This window comes from Diceros bicornis, chromosome 7, assembly GCF_020826845.1.
Source record: "Diceros bicornis minor isolate mBicDic1 chromosome 7, mDicBic1.mat.cur, whole genome shotgun sequence".
Taxonomy (NCBI): Eukaryota; Metazoa; Chordata; class Mammalia; order Perissodactyla; family Rhinocerotidae; genus Diceros; species Diceros bicornis.
The window spans coordinates 61,886,887-61,896,898 of record NC_080746.1 but is presented as its reverse complement, the minus strand read 5'-3'; the positions used below and the strand labels follow the sequence as shown (position 1 = coordinate 61,896,898).

At 39.4% G+C, this 10,012-nt stretch overlaps 1 pseudogene; it reads right to left on the bottom strand.

The window, feature by feature from the left end:
- Nucleotides 1-6,242: 6,242 nt before the first annotated feature.
- LOC131408035 (olfactory receptor 51B6-like) lies at nucleotides 6,243-7,181 on the bottom strand (annotated as a pseudogene).
- Between the last annotated feature and the right edge of the window lie 2,831 nt (nucleotides 7,182-10,012).

Here is a 10,012-nt window from a genome sequence, read left to right as displayed (position 1 = left end):
CTTGGCCAGTCAGTATAAGAGAGAGATATCTTCTTCACTTATTTAATGTCTCACAGCATTAGTAATCCAAATTCTGAATTTAGGATTCACTATAAAAGACTGAGACTATCAATGATAGGAATAATAAATAATAACTACAATAGCAATTACTGTTATCATTATTACTTTTTAACTCACTATTTGGTAGCCCCAAGCTTTTGTTTTCTTCATTTTCTCTCTGTGTTGCTCCAGGAGATACTGTACAAGCCAAAAGATGGCAGGAGTGGTTTATGGAACAACTGACTCATCTAGGGTCATCCAGAGGGAGCTTTGTAGAAAGAACTTGGTGACACCACATAAGGAGGGCTGGAGGCAGGAAACCAAGATCTCTTTCCCCACTTCTTTTTCCCAAGTGGAGATCCTGAGACAATGTCTTCTCTTGTCTCTCTCTTATTGACAATAAAGCCAAAGAAGTCATCACTTTTAAAAATCATTGGCTTATTTAGAGTCTTTGTCTAGATTCACTTTAAACCAAGAATGCACACAAGCAACCAGCCCAGCACCACTCTTAGTGTAGCGTGATGGAAATAACAGTGCCACACAGCCCCTGCCACCAAGTATAAGGATATGTATTTGAATACTTTTATATATAAATGTACATAAATATGTAGAAAAAGATGCAGTGGGATACATGCTAGATTATAAACAGGGATTATCTCTAAGGAAGATAGGGCAGTAGGGCTGAGGGGTCTCTTCTGTTTATATTTAATATACATGAAGTGTATCTAATATTTTATATTTATATTGTAGAAATATTTAAGCTATTACATGGAAATTTTTAAAAACTCAATTATTACTGGTTACATGGTCTTGGAAATTTTCTCAAATTATCAGATTTTATTTTATTAGTAAAAGTAATATGTAAAAAATCTGTTTTATATGTTTTTATTGAAGTATAGTGAATGTAAATCTCCTTATAGTGCTGCACTTGGCACACAGTAGCAGCTAAAATACTACTGCTGAAAGATTCCTACTAACCATTAATAATAATTTCAATCAAAATGTGTTTATCACTTTGTGCCTACCATCCCACATGCATGTACATGCGTATCATCTTCTATCATGCTGACCTCATGCAGTCTAGATAACAAATGGGTACTCAGGTTATATTTATGAGTGTTTGAATGAATACCTACTGTTAAAGACTTCACTCTCCTTATTTGTCTAATCTTAGATCCTGGTCATGTGGCCATATATATTTTGATTACCCAAACACTCTAGCAGAGATTCTGCTTCACAGGCACTCAGTAAATGTTGATGAATGAATGTTCAATCTCAGAAGCAGTCCAAAAATCATCTAGTCCTCATGGCCAACTCACAATTCAGACTTCTTGTAAGTCTGTACCAGATCTGTGAGGGCCACAAGGAAAGGAAAAGTTTCTAAGTAAAGGCTTCCTACATCCTTAGAAGTTCCTCTGAATCCTCATGAGAATGTACAAATTCAACATTCTACTCTCAAGAACACTTTGGCCTACAGAGGAAAGCTCTACACATTTGGTTCCTCCAGTTTCTAAGCATAACACCTTAAGTCACTCGGCCTCTGGGAATCTCAAAGTCTTCTTTTGACAAATAGAGCTAAAACCTCTACCATGTCCTGCATTCTCACAGGGTCCTTGTAAGAATAGAAAGCAAACCTTTACATTAGGATATCTTGCATTGTGCACAATCTTAAGCATTGTGCTTGTGAGCAGGTTTTTACAAAGTCCTCAATTTCTTTGCCAGATCAGACCCTTCTCACTCGGAATGTCAAATGATCTCATTTTTATAAAATGACCAATAATAATAATAACTAAAATTTCTATAGTATTCACTATGGGCCAGGAACTATTAGGTGCATTGCATATATTAATACATGTAATCATTAACACAATCCAATAATGTGGATACAATTAGTATCCCCATTTAAGGTTGAGCAGACCAAAGAACAGAAAGATGAAATGATTTGCCAAAGAGTACACAGCCAGTAAGTGGAAGCTGACGTTCTAAACCAGATTGTTAGATTCCAAAACTACTGTACTGGATTGTGTATAGAGAAGCATGAAGCTATGTGTTTTTAGACAGCAAGGGAGATCGTGGCCGGATTACTGAAGCTGGGTCATAATTAAGTAATCGGTTGAAGATGCAACAAATCTGAGTGAGCTGCAGGCTCCATAGGAGCAAAGGGCCAAGTGAAGCTTGCGTTACTTGTGAGGTGTAATTAAGGGGTAGTTTTGCCTTGGTAAAACTTTGAAGAATTTCTGACTCCTTACTAACTGGCTGAGTAAGGACAGAGAAATGCTTAGGCTTGGTCAAGATTTGGAGGTGAGTCACTAGATAATGAAAATAGATACAAGCAGAATACATAAGTAAAAGAATACATTTGAATGCAAATATTGTTCCAGTGTCACTTTTATGACGTACCAGCACATCAAAAACATCATTTTTCATTTTAACTTCAAATTCTTCTGTTAAGTATGGTTTTATTCCAGTTAATGAAATAGCTAAAACTCAATGGTTAAGTGGCTTTGCAAGGTCACGTGCCTATATGCAGCAGAGCTTCTCTTCCATTGAACCATATTGAGACTTGAGATACTGTCCTCTGCCCCGTTTCTAGAGATATTTATCCTGGTTCATTCACTGTAGGAGGAGGTGGCAGTATTTGCAAAGCTTGGGAGGGGAATGGTGGGAGACCATGAGGCATGTGCTTAAGAGATAAGACTCTAAGTCCTGGGAGGGACTGAAAGTTTGGGCCTGTTGTCTCAGGGCTCAGATAGCACCCCCACCTCAACCCTCCAACCCCGCATGCACAGGAACGCCTGCTTGGGGAAGGATGGGGGTTAGTAACTGAGGAAGAATTATTTTTGTGAATTTAAAATTTTATTCCAGAGACTTTGGGTCCCAGGAGAATACCCTTATTTCCCTTTTTCCTTTAACATCCCACCCAAAAAGAGACCTTCCCTTGGGCTTCTTTTCTTATCCTCCTTCCTTTCTCCCTAGCCCTTCCTCCTTTGCCTTCTAATTTTCTTTCTTCATTTTCCTTTCCCTCCATTCCACTGACCTTTAACTTCCCACCTGAGGCAGGTTCTGTCCTCTTCACTAGCTGTTTTTTATCTCGCCCTCTTGGGCTCACCTCTAAGTCTCCTAATCTTTAGCACAAAGCTGGACAAACAACGCATGTCCTTTAGAAGCTCTTGCATTACCAGCTGGACCACAAACATGCTTGTTGCCAGGTTCTCCCCAGGGTGGTTGGTTGATTCTAAGTCCCTCTGTACCTGTCACCTAGCAGTGTTTTGACTTATGAGATTCCCAGTGCTGGGATGATGCTGGGCTCCCCTCTCCAGCTCACATTCATGCCTCTATGGCCACAGTCAGAGCCCTCGGAACCGCAGAGAGGCAGGCAGAGGCCCTCTAAGAATGGTCAGGGACATAAACTCCATCCTGCCGTCAAGCCAGCATCTATGATGCAATAGAAAATATTGATTTAAGTGGAGGTACCTGGATCATAACTCCTGCCCTCAAAGGTTATATCTAAAAATTTGAAAAAATTGATGGATAATTTAAATGTATCAGGGGGTGTTGAATACACGCTGGTTTGTTTAATTGCAATGTTAAGTTTCACCAGGGCCTCAATGCACCTGGAATGGTGTGACATCAGTAGAGCCTTGACTCAAGTCAAGGCTCGACTGACTACTGAAGTCAGTAGTCAAGCCCAGAGCCTTGTCAAGGCAACAACATGACATGTGTATCTCTTTAATACTTTATTGTATGAATATGCTTTATTGAAGGACTTCTTTAAGGTAGTAAAAATATATAAACTCCTGTGCATAGAGGAGAAGATGGTTGCTGACTGGTAGGTCAGAATATATTGAACTGTTCTTCTGTGTCTTTCTAAACACATCTCTATGATAATTTCTACCACATGCTTGATCTTATCCCTCCTCCTTATGGGATAAGGGATAAGATAACTTTGATAACTTATTGCCTGGCTGGAACCAGCCTAACATTGTTTTGTCTTTGGCATCACTATATGCTCAAACTCACGATTTCCACAGCTTGCAAACACCAATGGTACTATAATAACAGTGCTTTCAAGGCACTGAACCTGTTGCTGAGTGATTACTAGTCCCTCAGGTTCACTAGATTCCTATCATGGACCTATGATATAATAAAGTCTTTATTTTCAGGTCTGGCCAGTTACTGGCTCTAGTGGTCTAAATGTCTACAGAACACTTCATCAGAAAAAAAGATATATTCATTGTCAGTTCTAATAAACCACCACTTGAACTGAATGTTATTACAAGCATTATTATCAACATATTTGGTTTTATTGAGGGTCTCTTATTTGCCCCACACTGAGTGGCTGCTGTGGTAAGGAGGAGAAGAAGCAGCAATAGCCTGAGAAACCCCCCTGCAGTCTCCTGTTCTCTATCTTTTTTTCCCTCTTTTTCTCCTTGTGTATCCAGCAGCTCTTAGGAAAATATGGAGACCACAATGACTGAGAATCATTTGCTAAAAATTAACATTTCTTATAACCACATTAAAATGGAAATTCACCAATGGAAGCCTAGGAAAGTTGAAAAAAATGCCCTGTGAGGTAGGCTTCAATATACCCAGAATACATGCTTAGGAAGGAATGGGCAGATCCTGTACACTAGAGACTTTTGTCACTCACTTTGGGGAATCTCCTGTCACAAATTGGATGGGCCAATAGTTTAGAGGGATGTCCCAGAGTGTACAAAGACAGAGATATCCAGAAATTTACATGAAAATGCAAGAATTAGAGGATTAGAAAGACACAGGAATATCATCCACTCTTACTTTATTTCATTTAATAAAGAATATTTTATTAAGCTCCTACTCTATTCAAAGCATTTTGCTTGGAGCTGGAATACAGTGTGCTTTTTAGCCCAGTAGGGGAGGGGGAGAGATAGACATGAAAAAGGAAATTTCAAGCATGGCAGGTGTTTCTAAACAGAAAAATGTGCCAATCTCATGGGCCTGTCAAAAATATGACACATTACAGAGATTATAAACTGCACCAGAGCACTTGCCATGGTCCCACATTTGCGTATTTGGCTTGCCTCCATATTACCCCAAATCCTAGTGATTCTGTGAGGTTCTCCTCCTTTGGTGATCAAGGGCAAGGGAATATGCAGAAGTCAGAAGTTCATCTATGTCTGGACAGAACCAAGGGCCTTGATTTCGTCAATCTTTAGGGAAATAATTTGCCTCTAGGTGGCCTGCACAAAGCTTATTGAACACTAGCAATTTTACTTTATCCTCTTCCTGTTTCCTCTTCCTATAACCACCCTTACAGCCACCATGGAGAGTGGGATCTTATCTGGCCAAGAGATCCTCCCCACCTGATATGTGCAGGAAACCTATCCCTACAGCCAGGAAACCCTTTTCTCCAGCCCAGAACTTCTTCCACCCTTAGCACAGTATCTCTTTCTTTTTCTTTCTTTCCCACATAACTGTACACACAAAGCCTATATTTTGTTACCTCTGTGTTTCACACACATGAGAAATACACACCAAGCTCCATTCATGTCCAGTTCCAGTCTGAATTAAATTCTTCTTAAGGCTCTGATTATACATAATTTCTGATTGATTACTTTCTAATCAAGATTCATAACAGAACTTTTTCCTCTGGACCAGGAATTGGTTTAGTTCTTCATTTTAATACACTTGCTCTGTAAAAATTGAGCATTCATACTTTAGATGTACAGTTGCCTTATATGTGCACTATGTTTAGTAGTAATCATTTGGAAATTAGCTCAGACTCTCTGCTTCACTGTTGACAACATTCTAGAAAAGGCAACTAGCTTTACACAAGGGATGAAACAGGTAAAAGTCATTGGTTACAAGGATGTCCAGTTCATATGAAAAAAAAATATGAACACAGTCTGTCTTAAGTTTGTTGGACAATGTCGCAAAACTCAGAGTCAGGTCTGCTATTATTAAACTGAGAGTATTTGAGTATAAAATGAATATCAATTGAGCACATGCTAAGCACCTTGCAATATGTTTAGTATTTTACATGGCTTATTATATTTCATCCTCACGAGAATAAAAGGAGTGGCAAAAGAAACAGTTCTATCTGAAAGACATTTTTTATGATATTTGTCCATTTATTTTAAAATGTTTCTTAGAAACTTATGCCAGTCAAGTTATCATTATGTTTATAATCTCTTAGTTCCTTCTCAGACAGCAGAGAGTAAATGTCATGTTCTTGATGGTAGCAGAGAGAATAGCTGGAGTATACTACTGCGAATCTGCTTAGTTTTAGTGCTGTAGACGACAGGGCTCATAAAAGGAGGGAAAAGGAAATAGATTTAGCTTATTGTGATATGTACTAGATGAGGAACATTCTTTCCAAATTGGTGGATGAATGGCAAACCAAATACAGTGACAGAGAAGGCAAAGATGCAGCAGAAGTAGGAGACACAAGTGGTAGGAGACTCGGACCTCTCCTCTCCCGAAGCAATACTCATGACAGTTTTGAGGATCAAAATATAGGAGAAAAAATTTATCAGGCAGTCCAATAGGACCACAGAAAATATAATCACAACAGGCTACAGGCGGTTTAAGGTGATGTCAGCACAGGTTAGTTTGATAACTTCCAGGTGGAGGCAAGATGCATGAGAGAGGACATGGGATCTGCAACAGCAAAACCAATAGAGAGGCAATACTGGGGATAAGATGAGAACAAATCCCCTCATAAAAACTCCCATTCCAATCTTTGTCACTTGAGTATTGGTAAGAATGCAAGTATATCTCAGTGGGTTACAGATGGCAATGAACTGCTCACAGGCTATGGCAAGCAAAATTCCAGACTCTATGATAGAAAAGCTGTGGATGAAGCAGGCATGGAGAAAGCAGTCACCATGGATGATTTCCTTGTGATTTATTCACATCAAGCACAGCACTGTAGGCATTGTAATCAGGGTCATCCCAAGGTCTGTGGATACTAGCATGGCTAAGAAATTGTACATGGGCTCATGGAGGTTATGGTTATCCCTGATGAGAAATATGAGAATGCCATTGTCAAGAAGTATGGAGATGTAGGCTACAGATAATAGGATGGAGATCCAGTGGTGTGCCTTTTCTAGACCCACGAAGCCAGTCAGCAGAAAGGATGTGGCATTGGTATTGAGTTCCATTATGGGAAATACATGGGATAAGTCTTCTCTCAAGGAAATGTTGTGTATAGGTCTGTAGGTCTTTGTAAATTCTCCTTCAGTGGCTTCTACTTTATTTTTTACTGAATGTAGATCTTCCCTGAACTACAATGATATCCATGAAGTAAAGTATTAATTCTTAGGAGAAACTTAGGGATAGGAAAAAAAATAATATGAACAATAACTACAAATTCAGTGACTAATACACGTGCCAGGCAATGTACTAGGCAAGGAGGGTAGAGAAGTAAGTGTGCAAGACAGAATTGGTTCTTGTTCTTCTGAATCTTAAAACTTGAAATAGATTCAGAGAAGAAAAGAGGAATAACAGGGATATAAAAAATTATAATAGGGCCGGCCCCGTGGCTTAGCGGTTAAGTGTGTGCACTCCGCTGCTGGCGGCCCGGGTTCGGATCCCGGGCGTGCACCGACGTACCGCTTCTCTGGCCATGCTGAGGCCGCGTCACACGTACAGCAACTAGAAGGATGTGCAGCTATGACATACAACTATCTACTGGGGCTTTGCGGGGAAAAAAAAGGCGGAGGATTGGCAATAGATGTTATCTCAGAGCCGGTCTTCTTCAGCAAAAAGAGGAGGATTAGCATGGATGTTAGCTCAGGACTGATCTTCCCCACAAAAAAAAAAAAAATTATAATAGAGGATTTACAGTATACTATGGGAGCATATATGTCACTTACTTTACTAAATCTGGCTAAGATTGGGCATGGTCAAGGAAAGCTTCCCAGAGTATATAATATCTGACACATATGTGGGAATCAGGTAAAAAAGAGGGAACATTTCATTCTGAGGGAAGAGCAGAAGAGAAATTCTTAAGGCAAGAATGGGCTTGAACAAATAATTGCTACTCAATACAGTTAGAGAAATCAAGAAGATAGTAACAAATGATTAGACTGTAGAGGTTTTATTCATTCTAAAAAATCATACAACAGGGCTAGCATGGCAGACCTCTTACCACATGTAAGGCTCCAAAACACTTAAACATCTATGCTTTGTAAATACTTCCATCAGTGTTGGGATAAGCTAGGAAATGAAGAAATACTAATATATCGCCATGGGCATTAAGAAGAATATTCTAGAGTAAGTTCGTTACATATATGTATGAAGCCTCCAAGACCTCTAGACTTTCAATTTTAGACAACTCCTTAGTTGAAGTTCTAGCTCCTCTAATTTTCGATCGTGTAATTTTGGGCAAATCCCTTCAACTCTTTCAGCCTATGATCCTCATCGGAAAATAAATGAGACTGGTTAACTTTGTCTTGGCCTGTGAGGGCTAAATGCAATATCATTTGGAAGAGGACTTTCTAAGTAGTGAGGTACTATGCATATGCGAGGGGTTTTGTTACATTTATTGTAAAGGGCCATTCTGATTCTGTTTGACAGAGGCAGGTCAGGATCACTCACACTCAGATATACTGAATCATTCCAATTTGACCAAAATATATGGAGAAAAAGTTAAGATAATGGGGTGTTAAGAAGGATTTGGATGAAGAGCTAGGATTAGTGAAAGGGTACTGGTGTCAGGGATGGAGGGGGTGGAGAATGAGGAAACAAGAAAAGTAGAGAAGCGTTTTGATAAGTGACAAACAGACCAATTGAAGTCTGAAGCATGGGGCTTCATGTGGGGATGAGACAAACTTTGCACTTGTGGAGTTCAGAAAAGGAGGATCAGAATGTAAAAAACAAAATAAGAAAAAGAAACTTTGTTTTGACAGAGATGAGTCTGAGCTGCCTATTTTCACAGCTCTAGTCATTGCTACTTCCTATGCCATGCTGAGGCCAGGGACCAGAGAGGGAAGACAAAAGACAGAGCTAGAGAACACAATTGCTTCCTGTTATACAAAAAATGTGGTCTGAATGTGTTGCATATGCTCCCTATTTTTAAATAGAATGCCCACAAAAATCCTATGTTCCCCATTTTTCAATAACTGATACTGAAAATGATTAAAAGCCCCTCACTAGATCAAAATGCAAGGAAATAGCTGAGTTGTCCTTTTTCTGCGCCACATTAGACAAGGAGAATTCCAGAAATTATGATCTGCTCAGTAGTATCTGTGAGAAAAATCAGCCTTAATATTTCTTAATATATCCTCTTTCTATGTTCACACTCAAAGACTGAGTGTTTGTACTTGGCTCAATCAAAGTAATGAACATACTTTGTGGAGCTGGTTGCTGGTGATATCTCTGTGTGTGTCAAAAGGTTAGGGGGTTGGAGGGACAATTAATTAGTAATTAAGATCATGTACTCATGACATAGTTTAGTAGTGTTATGATAAATTTCTAGGCCCAAGATGGAGCAATTCCCGCCTGGAGTGCCACATCAGCAAATTGAAACTTAGACAACTTTCGTGTCCTGGTAAATGCTCTTCCTGACTGCAGTATACCAAGTCAGCCAATCCACCAAACACCAAGCCAGCTCTGAGCCTTCTCACCCCGAGGAAGGTTGACTATGTGGCCCTAGCCAACCAGATATTTTAATTTTTTTCTTTCTTGTTCATTATTCTTTATCCTACAAAAGCTTCCTGCATTCTGCTCCATTTTGCCGTTCTCCAAGTGGAGACTGTCCACTTAGTGAAGTGTTAAATAGTTTGTGTCACCTAAATTGTCTTCTTCAGTCATTTTTTAACATTGCAAACACCTAAAATTCTAAGACTGTTGCCTCATGATTTTGAAATTATATCCATCAATTCACAGTGAGGGGTCCGTCCCTGGGGAGACCTTGAGATCCTGTAATGATAAAAAACTATTTCCCCAAACTAATCACTCTGTTAGAAAAACTTGGAGGCTTTAAGAAGAC